Source organism: Oryzias latipes, chromosome 2 (assembly GCF_002234675.1).
Source record: "Oryzias latipes chromosome 2, ASM223467v1".
In the NCBI taxonomy this organism is placed as follows: Eukaryota; Metazoa; Chordata; class Actinopteri; order Beloniformes; family Adrianichthyidae; genus Oryzias; species Oryzias latipes.
In genome coordinates, this window is record NC_019860.2 from 9,605,997 (window position 1) to 9,621,508 (window position 15,512).

The 15,512-nt window shown below is 42.1% G+C and overlaps 8 non-coding genes across 8 annotated transcripts; all 8 read left to right on the plus strand.

Moving 5' to 3' along the window:
• The first annotated feature begins 1,063 nt into the window (after positions 1 to 1,063).
• trnah-gug lies at positions 1,064 to 1,135 on the plus strand. Its single transcript has one exon. It is a non-coding gene; the product is annotated as a tRNA-His (tRNA).
• A 3,187-nt stretch (positions 1,136 to 4,322) lies between these two features.
• Positions 4,323 to 4,394, plus strand: trnah-gug. Its single transcript has one exon. It is a non-coding gene; the product is annotated as a tRNA-His (tRNA).
• Positions 4,395 to 5,952: 1,558 nt separating this feature from the next.
• On the plus strand, positions 5,953 to 6,024 carry trnah-gug. The gene has a single exon. It is a non-coding gene; the product is annotated as a tRNA-His (tRNA).
• Positions 6,025 to 7,583: 1,559 nt separating this feature from the next.
• On the plus strand, positions 7,584 to 7,655 carry trnah-gug. Its single transcript has one exon. It is a non-coding gene; the product is annotated as a tRNA-His (tRNA).
• Positions 7,656 to 9,211: 1,556 nt separating this feature from the next.
• Positions 9,212 to 9,283, plus strand: trnah-gug. The gene has a single exon. It is a non-coding gene; the product is annotated as a tRNA-His (tRNA).
• Positions 9,284 to 10,841: 1,558 nt separating this feature from the next.
• Positions 10,842 to 10,913, plus strand: trnah-gug. Its single transcript has one exon. It is a non-coding gene; the product is annotated as a tRNA-His (tRNA).
• Positions 10,914 to 12,471: 1,558 nt separating this feature from the next.
• trnah-gug lies at positions 12,472 to 12,543 on the plus strand. Its single transcript has one exon. It is a non-coding gene; the product is annotated as a tRNA-His (tRNA).
• A 1,558-nt stretch (positions 12,544 to 14,101) lies between these two features.
• Positions 14,102 to 14,173, plus strand: trnah-gug. The gene has a single exon. It is a non-coding gene; the product is annotated as a tRNA-His (tRNA).
• The last annotated feature ends 1,339 nt before the right edge of the window (positions 14,174 to 15,512 follow it).

A 15,512-nucleotide genomic window follows, 5' to 3' on the forward strand; every position in this document is an offset into this window, starting at 1 on the left:
TCCTTGTGCTGACCGTCCAGGGTTGCGTATTTTTTTTGCTGCAAAGGCCTATGTAACTGAAGGTCAAAATTGTGCTATAATTAGAATATGGCTTAGGAGCTCCGTACAACAGCATCATCTGTACATCAACTTACAAGAGAATACTTCACAAAACACTTACCATACGCATAACAATCATAGCTTCTGCTTTCAACAAGCCTAAAGGGAACTCTCAAACACACCTGTACTCTCCTTATGAATGCAGCCACTCCTCTCTACGACCATCCATGGGCATGGATAACCCAAAAAGCCACAGTAACCGTACAGGTGCACATGGCTTTAGCTTTAAACATCTATGGCCTTTAGTCACCAAGTTCCCATCCAAGTGTCACAGCAACACACAATTCTGTGCATTTGAATTGATCTCACTGTCAGATTCTTCTACCGGTGAAAATCTGAATAAATAGTTAGCAGCATATGCTACTTATGCAGTGCTTTACTACCTTCCTAGGAGGCTTGCTTTAAATTCACAGTCCCATTCCCCAATAGACACACACATTCACACATTGCTAAATATTGGCGCCAACCTTAAACGACCAGGACAAAAACTGGATTTAATGTCTTGCCCAAGGACCCTTGGACACATGGGAAGGCATGGTGGAAATGAGCCTATTATTTTTGTCTTCATTTTGGTGTCACTTTCAGACTCAGTAAAGACAGCGGCAATGATAGAGTCTTCTTCTTGAAGGTTGGTTTTCTTGTCTCACACCTTGGTGTACATAGATCTCTATGGTGTTTTCTGTGTGGTTATTGAAGCCAATTTCTACCCACATGCCGCTGTTAGGCTGATACTAAGTAAAGAGAGAATGGAACAATGTTTTTGACTAAAAGGGGCAAAAGTATTGTGAATGAAAGACCAGAGTGGTCACCTGCTGTGATTGTGATGTGAAAATGTGTCTCTCTTATATGTGTGTATGAAGACAACAAACTTAGCATTTCTACTGTTCTTGAGGTCCAACTGTGTTCTGACAAAAAAGCCCTGGAGAGCAACAAAGAGTAGAACTATGACCACCATCCCTTCTCAGCTGTGATCGTATAGTGGTTAGTACTCTGCGTTGTGGCCGCAGCAACCCCGGTTCGAATCCGGGTCACAGCAAGATGTTCAGAAATTCTGAATAATCCCTTTCTGTAAACTTACAAGATTTTATCATGAACCCCTTCAAAGCTGTAAAACTTTACATCTTCTTGGAGCAAAAACACATCCAAGATGCCAGAACTTGGCTGTCTGGACTCCACATGCCCAACAGCTTCAGTCTGTTGGACAACACTTCCGCAACTTCAAAATGCTTTGGAACTTCAATTAAACTGTGATTATTTGGGGTTCATTCATGTACACTAAACAATGAGAATTTCAATGTCTATTACGTCACGCCTGTCCAAGGGCGGAGTGAGTTATTACTTGTCCCTGACGGCCTACGATGCTGCTGGAGTTGGACGGAAAGGCCATTGTGAGCCCTAACCCAACTGAAAAAAAGATAGTCTTAAGAGTATTTGTTGTGAAAGATGTGGGTGAGTCATACAGATTTTCAATGATTTTAATCCCTGCTATCATGTTGACTGTTCAGGGGCTGTTCATGTGATCAGTGCATGTTCCTTGTGCTGACCGTCCAGGGTTGCGTATTTTTTTTGCTGCAAAGGCCTATGTAACTGAAGGTCAAAATTGTGCTATAATTAGAATATGGCTTAGGAGCTCCGTACAACAGCATCATCTGTACATCAACTTACAAGAGAATACTTCACAAAACACTTACCATACGCATAACAATCATAGCTTCTGCTTTCAACAAGCCTAAAGGGAACTCTCAAACACACCTGTACTCTCCTTATGAATGCAGCCACTCCTCTCTACGACCATCCATGGGCATGGATAACCCAAAAGCCACAGCAACCGTACAGGTGCACATGGCTTTAGCTTTAAACATCTATGGCCTTTAGTCACCAAGTTCCCATCCAAGTGTCACAGCAACACACAATTCTGTGCATTTGAATTGATCTCACTGTCAGATTCTTCTACCGGTGAAAATCTGAATAAATAGTTAGCAGCATATGCTACTTATGCAGTGCTTTACTACCTTCCTAGGAGGCTTGCTTTAAATTCACAGTCCCATTCCCCAATAGACACACACATTCACACATTGCTAAATATTGGCGCCAACCTTAAACGACCAGGACAAAAACAGGATTTAATGTCTTGCCCAAGGACCCTTGGACACATGGGAAGGCATGGTGGAAATGAGCCTATTATTTTTGTCTTCATTTTGGTGTCACTTTCAGACTCAGTAAAGACAGCTGTTGTGATAGAGTCTTCTTCTTGAAGGTTGGTTTTCTTGTCTCACACCTTGGTGTACATAGATCTCTATGGTGTTTTCTGTGTGGTTATTGAAGCCAGTTTCTACCCACATGCCGCTGTTAGGCTGATACTAAGTAAAGAGAGAATGGAACAATGTTTTTGACTAAAAGGGGCAAAAGTATTGTGAATGAAAGACCAGAGTGGTCACCTGCTGTGATTGTGATGTGAAAATGTGTCTCTCCTATATGTGTGTATGAAGACAACAAACTTAGCATTTCTACTGTTCTTGAGGTCCAACTGTGTTCTGACAAAAAAGCCCTGGAGAGCAACAAAGAGTAGAACTATGACCACCATCCCTTCTCAGCTGTGATCGTATAGTGGTTAGTACTCTGCGTTGTGGCTGCAGCAACCCCGGTTCGAATCCGGGTCACAGCAAGATGTTCAGAAATTCTGAATAATCCCTTTCTGTAAACTTACAAGATTTTATCATGAACCCCTTCAAAGCTGTAAAACTTTACATCTTCTTGGAGCAAAAACACATCCAAGATGCCAGAACTTGGCTGTCTGGACTCCACATGCCCAACAGCTTCAGTCTGTTGGACAACACTTCCGCAACTTCAAAATGCTTTGGAACTTCAATTAAACTGTGATTATTTGGGGTTCATTCATGTACACTAAACAATGAGAATTTCAATGTCTATTACGTCACGCCTGTCCAAGGGCGGAGTGAGTTATTACTTGTCCCTGACGGCCTACGATGCTGCTGGAGTTGGACGGAAAGGCCATTGTGAGCCCTAACCCAACTGAAAAAAAGATAGTCTTAAGAGTATTTGTTGTGAAAGATGTAGGTGAGTCATACAGATTTTCAATGATTTTAATCCCTGCTATCATGTTGACTGTTCAGGGGCTGTTCATGTGATCAGTGCATGTTCCTTGTGCTGACCGTCCAGGGTTGCGTATTTTTTTTGCTGCAAAGGCCTATGTAACTGAAGGTCAAAATTGTGCTATAATTAGAATATGGCTTAGGAGCTCCGTACAACAGCATCATCTGTACATCAACTTACAAGAGAATACTTCACAAAACACTTACCATACGCATAACAATCATAGCTTCTGCTTTCAACAAGCCTAAAGGGAACTCTCAAACACACCTGTACTCTCCTTATGAATGCAGCCACTCCTCTCTACGACCATCCATGGGCATGGATAACCCAAAAAGCCACAGCAACCGTACAGGTGCACATGGCTTTAGCTTTAAACATCTATGGCCTTTAGTCACCAAGTTCCCATCCAAGTGTCACAGCAACACACAATTCTGTGCATTTGAATTGATCTCACTGTCAGATTCTTCTACCGGTGAAAATCTGAATAAATAGTTAGCAGCATATGCTACTTATGCAGTGCTTTACTACCTTCCTAGGAGGCTTGCTTTAAATTCACAGTCCCATTCCCCAATAGACACACACATTCACACATTGCTAAATATTGGCGCCAACCTTAAACGACCAGGACAAAAACAGGATTTAATGTCTTGCCCAAGGACCCTTGGACACATGGGAAGGCATGGTGGAAATGAGCCTATTATTTTTGTCTTCATTTTGGTGTCACTTTCAGACTCAGTAAAGACAGCTGTTGTGATAGAGTCTTCTTCTTGAAGGTTGGTTTTCTTGTCTCACACCTTGGTGTACATAGATCTCTATGGTGTTTTCTGTGTGGTTATTGAAGCCAGTTTCTACCCACATGCCGCTGTTAGGCTGATACTAAGTAAAGAGAGAATGGAACAATGTTTTTGACTAAAAGGGACAAAAGTATTGTGAATGAAAGACCAGAGTGGTCACCTGCTGTGATTGTGATGTGAAAATGTGTCTCTCCTATATGTGTGTATGAAGACAACAAACTTAGCATTTCTACTGTTCTTGAGGTCCAACTGTGTTCTGACAAAAAAGCCCTGGAGAGCAACAAAGAGTAGAACTATGACCACCATCCCTTCTCAGCTGTGATCGTATAGTGGTTAGTACTCTGCGTTGTGGCCGCAGCAACCCCGGTTCGAATCCGGGTCACAGCAAGATGTTCAGAAATTCTGAATAATCCCTTTCTGTAAACTTACAAGATTTTATCATGAACCCCTTCAAAGCTGTAAAACTTTACATCTTCTTGGAGCAAAAACACATCCAAGATGCCAGAACTTGGCTGTCTGGACTCCACATGCCCAACAGCTTCAGTCTGTTGGACAACACTTCCGCAACTTCAAAATGCTTTGGAACTTCAATTAAACTGTGATTATTTGGGGTTCATTCATGTACACTAAACAATGAGAATTTCAATGTCTATTACGTCACGCCTGTCCAAGGGCGGAGTGAGTTATTACTTGTCCCTGACGGCCTACGATGCTGCTGGAGTTGGACGGAAAGGCCATTGTGAGCCCTAACCCAACTGAAAAAAAGATAGTCTTAAGAGTATTTGTTGTGAAAGATGTAGGTGAGTCATACAGATTTTCAATGATTTTAATCCCTGCTATCATGTTGACTGTTCAGGGGCTGTTCATGTGATCAGTGCATGTTCCTTGTGCTGACCGTCCAGGGTTGCGTATTTTTTTTGCTGCAAAGGCCTATGTAACTGAAGGTCAAAATTGTGCTATAATTAGAATATGGCTTAGGAGCTCCGTACAACAGCATCATCTGTACATCAACTTACAAGAGAATACTTCACAAAACACTTACCATACGCATAACAATCCTAGCTTCTGCTTTCAACAAGCCTAAAGGGAACTCTCAAACACACCTGTACTCTCCTTATGAATGCAGCCACTCCTCTCTACGACCATCCATGGGCATGGATAACCCAAAAAGCCACAGTAACCGTACAGGTGCACATGGCTTTAGCTTTAAACATCTATGGCCTTTAGTCACCAAGTTCCCATCCAAGTGTCACAGCAACACACAATTCTGTGCATTTGAATTGATCTCACTGTCAGATTCTTCTACCGGTGAAAATCTGAATAAATAGTTAGCACCATATGCTACTTATGCAGTGCTTTACTACCTTCCTAGGAGGCTTGCTTTAAATTCACAGTCCCATTCCCCAATAGACACACACATTCACACATTGCTAAATATTGGCGCCAACCTTAAACGACCAGGACAAAAACTGGATTTAATGTCTTGCCCAAGGACCCTTGGACACATGGGAAAGCATGGTGGAAATGAGCCTATTATTTTTGTCTTCATTTTGGTGTCACTTTCAGACTCAGTAAAGACAGCTGTTGTGATAGAGTCTTCTTCTTGAAGGTTGGTTTTCTTGTCTCACACCTTGGTGTACATAGATCTCTATGGTGTTTTTTGTGTGGTTATTGAAGCCAATTTCTACCCACATGCCGCTGTTAGGCTGATACTAAGTAAAGAGAGAATGGAACAATGTTTTTGACTAAAAGGGACAAAAGTATTGTGAATGAAAGACCAGAGTGGTCACCTGCTGTGATTGTGATGTGAAAATGTGTCTCTCCTATATGTGTGTATGAAGACAACAAACTTAGCATTTCTACTGTTCTTGAGGTCCAACTGTGTTCTGACAAAAAAGCCCTGGAGAGCAACAAAGAGTAGAACTATGACCACCATCCCTTCTCAGCTGTGATCGTATAGTGGTTAGTACTCTGCGTTGTGGCCGCAGCAACCCCGGTTCGAATCCGGGTCACAGCAAGATGTTCAGAAATTCTGAATAATCCCTTTCTGTAAACTTACAAGATTTTATCATGAACCCCTTCAAAGCTGTAAAACTTTACATCTTCTTGGAGCAAAAACACATCCAAGATGCCAGAACTTGGCTGTCTGGACTCCACATGCCCAACAGCTTCAGTCTGTTGGACAACACTTCCGCAACTTCAAAATGCTTTGGAACTTCAATTAAACTGTGATTATTTGGGGTTCATTCATGTACACTAAACAATGAGAATTTCTTATGTCTATTACGTCACGCCTGTCCAAGGGCGGAGTGAGTTATTACTTGTCCCTGACGGCCTACGATGCTGCTGGAGTTGGACGGAAAGGCCATTGTGAGCCCTAACCCAACTGAAAAAAAGATAGTCTTAAGAGTATTTGTTGTGAAAGATGTAGGTGAGTCATACAGATTTTCAATGATTTTAATCCCTGCTATCATGTTGACTGTTCAGGGGCTGTTCATGTGATCAGTGCATGTTCCTTGTGCTGACCGTCCAGGGTTGCGTATTTTTTTTGCTGCAAAGGCCTATGTAACTGAAGGTCAAAATTGTGCTATAATTAGAATATGGCTTAGGAGCTCCGTACAACAGCATCATCTGTACATCAACTTACAAGAGAATACTTCACAAAACACTTACCATACGCATAACAATCCTAGCTTCTGCTTTCAACAAGCCTAAAGGGAACTCTCAAACACACCTGTACTCTCCTTATGAATGCAGCCACTCCTCTCTACGACCATCCATGGGCATGGATAACCCAAAAAGCCACAGTAACCGTACAGGTGCACATGGCTTTAGCTTTAAACATCTATGGCCTTTAGTCACCAAGTTCCCATCCAAGTGTCACAGCAACACACAATTCTGTGCATTTGAATTGATCTCACTGTCAGATTCTTCTACCGGTGAAAATCTGAATAAATAGTTAGCACCATATGCTACTTATGCAGTGCTTTACTACCTTCATAGAAGGCTTGCTTTAAATTCACAGTCCCATTCCCCAATAGACACACACATTCACACATTGCTAAATATTGGCGCCAACCTTAAACGACCAGGACAAAAACAGGATTTAATGACTTGCCCAAGGACCCTTGGACACATGGGAAGGCATGGTGGAAATGAGCCTGTTGTTTTTGTCTTTATTTTGGTGACACTTTCAGACTCAGTAAAGACAGCGGCATGATAGAGTCTTCTTCTTGAAGGTTGGTTTTTTTGTCTCACACCTTGGTGTACCAAGATCTCTATGGTGTTTTCTGTATGGTGATTAAAGCCAAGTTTCTACCCACATGCCGCTGTTAGGCTGATACTAAGTAAAGAGAGAATGGAACAATGTTTTTGACTAAAAGGGACAAAAGTATTGTGAATGAAAGACCAGAGTGGTCACCTGCTGTGATTGTGATGTGAAAATGTGTCTCTCCTATATGTGTGTATGAAGACAACAAACTTAGCATTTCTACTGTTCTTGAGGTCCAACTGTGTTCTGACAAAAAAGCCCTGGAGAGCAACAAAGAGTAGAACTATGACCACCATCCCTTCTCAGCTGTGATCGTATAGTGGTTAGTACTCTGCGTTGTGGCCGCAGCAACCCCGGTTCGAATCCGGGTCACAGCAAGATGTTCAGAAATTCTGAATAATCCCTTTCTGTAAACTTACAAGATTTTATCATGAACCCTTCAAAGCTGTAAAACTTTACATCTTCTTGGAGCAAAAACACATCCAAGATGCCAGAACTTGGCTGTCTGGACTCCACATGCCCAACAGCTTCAGTCTGTTGGACAACACTTCCGCAACTTCAAAATGCTTTGGAACTTCAATTAAACTGTGATTATTTGGGGTTCATTCATGTACACTAAACAATGAGAATTTCAATGTCTATTACGTCACGCCTGTCCAAGGGCGGAGTGAGTTATTACTTGTCCCTGACGGCCTACGATGCTGCTGGAGTTGGACGGAAAGGCCATTGTGAGCCCTAACCCAACTGAAAAAAAGATAGTCTTAAGAGTATTTGTTGTGAAAGATGTAGGTGAGTCATACAGATTTTCAATGATTTTAATCCCTGCTATCCTGTTGACTGTTCAGGGGCTGTTCATGTGATCAGTGCATGTTCCTTGTGCTGACCGTCCAGGGTTGCGTATTTTTTTTGCTGCAAAGGCCTATGTAACTGAAGGTCAAAATTGTGCTATAATTAGAATATGGCTTAGGAGCTCCGTACAACAGCATCATCTGTACATCAACTTACAAGAGAATACTTCACAAAACACTTACCATACGCATAACAATCATAGCTTCTGCTTTCAACAAGCCTAAAGGGAACTCTCAAACACACCTGTACTCTCCTTATGAATGCAGCCACTCCTCTCTACGACCATCCATGGGCATGGATAACCCAAAAAGCCACAGTAACCGTACAGGTGCACATGGCTTTAGCTTTAAACATCTATGGCCTTTAGTCACCAAGTTCCCATCCAAGTGTCACAGCAACACACAATTCTGTGCATTTGAATTGATCTCACTGTCAGATTCTTCTACCGGTGAAAATCTGAATAAATAGTTAGCACCATATGCTACTTATGCAGTGCTTTACTACCTTCCTAGAAGGCTTGCTTTAAATTCACAGTCCCATTCCCCAATAGACACACACATTCACACATTGCTAAATATTGGCGCCAACCTTAAACGACCAGGACAAAAACAGGATTTAATGACTTGCCCAAGGACCCTTGGACAGATGGGAAGGCATGGTGGAAATGAGCCTGTTGTTTTTGTCTTCATTTTGGTGTCACTTTCAGACTCAGTAAAGACAGCGGCATGATAGAGTCTTCTTCTTGAAGGTTGGTTTTTTTGTCTCACACCTTGGTGTACCAAGATCTCTATGGTGTTTTCTGTATGGTGATTAAAGCCAGTTTCTACCCACATGCCGCTGTTAGGCTGATACTAAGTAAAGAGAGAATGGAACAATGTTTTTGACTAAAAGGGGCAAAAGTATTGTGAATGAAAGACCAGAGTGGTCACCTGCTGTGATTGTGATGTGAAAATGTGTCTCTCCTATATGTGTGTATGAAGACAACAAACTTAGCATTTCTACTGTTCTTGAGGTCCAACTGTGTTCTGACAAAAAAGCCCTGGAGAGCAACAAAGAGTAGAACTATGACCACCATCCCTTCTCAGCTGTGATCGTATAGTGGTTAGTACTCTGCGTTGTGGCCGCAGCAACCCCGGTTCGAATCCGGGTCACAGCAAGATGTTCAGAAATTCTGAATAATCCCTTTCTGTAAACTTACAAGATTTTATCATGAACCCCTTCAAAGCTGTAAAACTTTACATCTTCTTGGAGCAAAAACACATCCAAGATGCCAGAACTTGGCTGTCTGGACTCCACATGCCCAACAGCTTCAGTCTGTTGGACAACACTTCCGCAACTTCAAAATGCTTTGGAACTTCAATTAAACTGTGATTATTTGGGGTTCATTCATGTACACTAAACAATGAGAATTTCAATGTCTATTACGTCACGCCTGTCCAAGGGCGGAGTGAGTTATTACTTGTCCCTGACGGCCTACGATGCTGCTGGAGTTGGACGGAAAGGCCATTGTGAGCCCTAACCCAACTGAAAAAAAGATAGTCTTAAGAGTATTTGTTGTGAAAGATGTAGGTGAGTCATACAGATTTTCAATGATTTTAATCCCTGCTATCCTGTTGACTGTTCAGGGGCTGTTCATGTGATCAGTGCATGTTCCTTGTGCTGACCGTCCAGGGTTGCGTATTTTTTTTGCTGCAAAGGCCTATGTAACTGAAGGTCAAAATTGTGCTATAATTAGAATATGGCTTAGGAGCTCCGTACAACAGCATCATCTGTACATCAACTTACAAGAGAATACTTCACAAAACACTTACCATACGCATAACAATCATAGCTTCTGCTTTCAACAAGCCTAAAGGGAACTCTCAAACACACCTGTACTCTCCTTATGAATGCAGCCACTCCTCTCTACGACCATCCATGGGCATGGATAACCCAAAAAGCCACAGTAACCGTACAGGTGCACATGGCTTTAGCTTTAAACATCTATGGCCTTTAGTCACCAAGTTCCCATCCAAGTGTCACAGCAACACACAATTCTGTGCATTTGAATTGATCTCACTGTCAGATTCTTCTACCGGTGAAAATCTGAATAAATAGTTAGCAGCATATGCTACTTATGCAGTGCTTTACTACCTTCCTAGGAGGCTTGCTTTAAATTCACAGTCCCATTCCCCAATAGACACACACATTCACACATTGCTAAATATTGGCGCCAACCTTAAACGACCAGGACAAAAACTGGATTTAATGTCTTGCCCAAGGACCCTTGGACACATGGGAAGGCATGGTGGAAATGAGCCTATTATTTTTGTCTTCATTTTGGTGTCACTTTCAGACTCAGTAAAGACAGCTGTTGTGATAGAGTCTTCTTCTTGAAGGTTGGTTTTCTTGTCTCACACCTTGGTGTACATAGATCTCTATGGTGTTTTTTGTGTGGTTATTGAAGCCAATTTCTACCCACATGCCGCTGTTAGGCTGATACTAAGTAAAGAGAGAATGGAACAATGTTTTTGACTAAAAGGGGCAAAAGTATTGTGAATGAAAGACCAGAGTGGTCACCTGCTGTGATTGTGATGTGAAAATGTGTCTCTCCTATATGTGTGTATGAAGACAACAAACTTAGCATTTCTACTGTTCTTGAGGTCCAACTGTGTTCTGACAAAAAAGCCCTGGAGAGCAACAAAGAGTAGAACTATGACCACCATCCCTTCTCAGCTGTGATCGTATAGTGGTTAGTACTCTGCGTTGTGGCCGCAGCAACCCCGGTTCGAATCCGGGTCACAGCAAGATGTTCAGAAATTCTGAATAATCCCTTTCTGTAAACTTACAAGATTTTATCATGAACCCCTTCAAAGCTGTAAAACTTTACATCTTCTTGGAGCAAAAACACATCCAAGATGCCAGAACTTGGCTGTCTGGACTCCACATGCCCAACAGCTTCAGTCTGTTGGACAACACTTCCGCAACTTCAAAATGCTTTGGAACTTCAATTAAACTGTGATTATTTGGGGTTCATTCATGTACACTAAACAATGAGAATTTCAATGTCTATTACGTCACGCCTGTCCAAGGGCGGAGTGAGTTATTACTTGTCCCTGACGGCCTACGATGCTGCTGGAGTTGGACGGAAAGGCCATTGTGAGCCCTAACCCAACTGAAAAAAAGATAGTCTTAAGAGTATTTGTTGTGAAAGATGTAGGTGAGTCATACAGATTTTCAATGATTTTAATCCCTGCTATCCTGTTGACTGTTCAGGGGCTGTTCATGTGATCAGTGCATGTTCCTTGTGCTGACCGTCCAGGGTTGCGTATTTTTTTTGCCTGCAAAGGCCTATGTAACTGAAGGTCAAAATTGTGCTATAATTAGAATATGGCTTAGGAGCTCCGTACAACAGCATCATCTGTACATCAACTTACAAGAGAATACTTCACAAAACACTTACCATACGCACAACAATCATAGCTTCTGCTTTCAACAAGCCTAAAGGGAACTCTCAAACACACCTGTACTCTCCTTATGAATGCAGCCACTCCTCTCTACGACCATCCATGGGCATGGATAACCCAAAAAGCCACAGCAACCGTACAGGTGCACATGGCTTTAGCTTTAAACATCTATGGCCTTTAGTCACCAAGTTCCCATCCAAGTGTCACAGCAACACACAATTCTGTGCATTTGAATTGATCTCACTGTCAGATTCTTCTACCGGTGAAAATCTGAATAAATAGTTAGCACCATATGCTACTTATGCAGTGCTTTACTACCTTCATAGAAGGCTTGCTTTAAATTCACAGTCCCATTCCCCAATAGACACACACATTCACACATTGCTAAATATTGGCGCCAACCTTAAACGACCAGGACAAAAACAGGATTTAATGACTTGCCCAAGGACCCTTGGACAGATGGGAAGGCATGGTGGAAATGAGCCTGTTGTTTTTGTCTTCATTTTGGTGTCACTTTCAGACTCAGTAAAGACAGCGGCAATGATAGAGTCTTCTTCTTGAAGGTTGGTTTTTTGTCTCACACCTTGGTGTACCAAGATCTCTATGGTGTTTTCTGTATGGTGATTAAAGCCAGTTTCTACCCACATGCCGCTGTTAGGCTGATACTAAGTAAAGAGAGAATGGAACAATGTTTTTGACTAAAAGGGACAAAAGTATTGTGAATGAAAGACCAGAGTGGTCACCTGCTGTGATTGTGATGTGAAAATGTGTCTCTCCTATATGTGTGTATGAAGACAACAAACTTAGCATTTCTACTGTTCTTGAGGTCCAACTGTGTTCTGACAAAAAAGCCCTGGAGAGCAACAAAGAGTAGAACTATGACCACCATCCCTTCTCAGCTGTGATCGTATAGTGGTTAGTACTCTGCGTTGTGGCCGCAGCAACCCCGGTTCGAATCCGGGTCACAGCAAGATGTTCAGAAATTCTGAATAATCCCTTTCTGTAAACTTACAAGATTTTATCATGAACCCCTTCAAAGCTGTAAAACTTTACATCTTCTTGGAGCAAAAACACATCCAAGATGCCAGAACTTGGCTGTCTGGACTCCACATGCCCAACAGCTTCAGTCTGTTGGACAACACTTCCGCAACTTCAAAATGCTTTGGAACTTCAATTAAACTGTGATTATTTGGGGTTCATTCATGTACACTAAACAATGAGAATTTCAATGTCTATTACGTCACGCCTGTCCAAGGGCGGAGTGAGTTATTACTTGTCCCTGACGGCCTACGATGCTGCTGGAGTTGGACGGAAAGGCCATTGTGAGCCCTAACCCAACTGAAAAAAAGATAGTCTTAAGAGTATTTGTTGTGAAAGATGTAGGTGAGTCATACAGATTTTCAATGATTTTAATCCCTGCTATCCTGTTGACTGTTCAGGGGCTGTTCATGTGATCAGTGCATGTTCCTTGTGCTGACCGTCCAGGGTTGCGTATTTTTTTTGCTGCAAAGGCCTATGTAACTGAAGGTCAAAATTGTGCTATAATTAGAATATGGCTTAGGAGCTCCGTACAACAGCATCATCTGTACATCAACTTACAAGAGAATACTTCACAAAACACTTACCATACGCATAACAATCATAGCTTCTGCTTTCAACAAGCCTAAAGGGAACTCTCAAACACACCTGTACTCTCCTTATGAATGCAGCCACTCCTCTCTACGACCATCCATGGGCATGGATAACCCAAAAAGCCACAGTAACCGTACAGGTGCACATGGCTTTAGCTTTAAACATCTATGGCCTTTAGTCACCAAGTTCCCATCCAAGTGTCACAGCAACACACAATTCTGTGCATTTGAATTGATCTCACTGTCAGATTCTTCTACCGGTGAAAATCTGAATAAATAGTTAGCAGCATATGCTACTTATGCAGTGCTTTACTACCTTCCTAGGAGGCTTGCTTTAAATTCACAGTCCCATTCCCCAATAGACACACACATTCACACATTGCTAAATATTGGCGCCAACCTTAAACGACCAGGACAAAAACTGGATTTAATGTCTTGCCCAAGGACCCTTGGACACATGGGAAGGCATGGTGGAAATGAGCCTATTATTTTTGTCTTCATTTTGGTGTCACTTTCAGACTCAGTAAAGACAGCTGTTGTGATAGAGTCTTCTTCTTGAAGGTTGGTTTTCTTGTCTCACACCTTGGTGTACATAGATCTCTATGGTGTTTTCTGTGTGGTTATTGAAGCCAGTTTCTACCCACATGCCGCTGTTAGGCTGATACTAAGTAAAGAGAGAATGGAACAATGTTTTTGACTAAAAGGGGCAAAAGTATTGTGAATGAAAGACCAGAGTGGTCACCTGCTGTGATTGTGATGTGAAAATGTGTCTCTCCTATATGTGTGTATGAAGACAACAAACTTAGCATTTCTACTGTTCTTGAGGTCCAACTGTGTTCTGACAAAAAAGCCCTGGAGAGCAACAAAGAGTAGAACTATGACCACCATCCCTTCTCAGCTGTGATCGTATAGTGGTTAGTACTCTGCGTTGTGGCCGCAGCAACCCCGGTTCGAATCCGGGTCACAGCAAGATGTTCAGAAATTCTGAATAATCCCTTTCTGTAAACTTACAAGATTTTATCATGAACCCCTTCAAAGCTGTAAAACTTTACATCTTCTTGGAGCAAAAACACATCCAAGATGCCAGAACTTGGCTGTCTGGACTCCACATGCCCAATAGCTTCAGTCTGTTGGACAACACTTCCGCAACTTCAAAATGCTTTGGAACTTCAATTAAACTGTGATTATTTGGGGTTCATTCATGTACACTAAACAATGAGAATTTCAATGTCTATTACGTCACGCCTGTCCAAGGGCGGAGTGAGTTATTACTTGTCCCTGACGGCCTACGATGCTGCTGGAGTTGGACGGAAAGGCCATTGTGAGCCCTAACCCAACTGAAAAAAAGATAGTCTTAAGAGTATTTGTTGTGAAAGATGTAGGTGAGTCATACAGATTTTCAATGATTTTAATCCCTGCTATCCTGTTGACTGTTCAGGGGCTGTTCATGTGATCAGTGCATGTTCCTTGTGCTGACCGTCCAGGGTTGCGTATTTTTTTTGCTGCAAAGGCCTATGTAACTGAAGGTCAAAATTGTGCTATAATTAGAATATGGCTTAGGAGCTCCGTACAACAGCATCATCTGTACATCAACTTACAAGAGAATACTTCACAAAACACTTACCATACGCATAACAATCATAGCTTCTGCTTTCAACAAGCCTAAAGGGAACTCTCAAACACACCTGTACTCTCCTTATGAATGCAGCCACTCCTCTCTACGACCATCCATGGGCATGGATAACCCAAAAAGCCACAGTAACCGTACAGGTGCACATGGCTTTAGCTTTAAACATCTATGGCCTTTAGTCACCAAGTTCCCATCCAAGTGTCACAGCAACACACAATTCTGTGCATTTGAATTGATCTCACTGTCAGATTCTTCTACCGGTGAAAATCTGAATAAATAGTTAGCACCATATGCTACTTATGCAGTGCTTTACTACCTTCCTAGGAGGCTTGCTTTAAATTCACAGTCCCATTCCCCAATAGACACACACATTCACACATTGCTAAATATTGGCGCCAACCTTAAACGACCAGGACAAAAACTGGATTTAATGTCTTGCCCAAGGACCCTTGGACACATGGGAAGGCATGGTGGAAATGAGCCTGTTGTTTTTGTCTTCATTTTGGTGTCACTTTCAGACTCAGTAAAGACAGCGGCAATGATAGAGTCTTCTTCTTGAAGGTTGGTTTTCTTGTCTCACACCTTGGTGTACCAAGATCTCTATGGTGTTTTCTGTATGGTGATTAAAGCCAGTTTCTACCCACATGCCGCTGTTAGGCTGATACTAAGTAAAGAGAG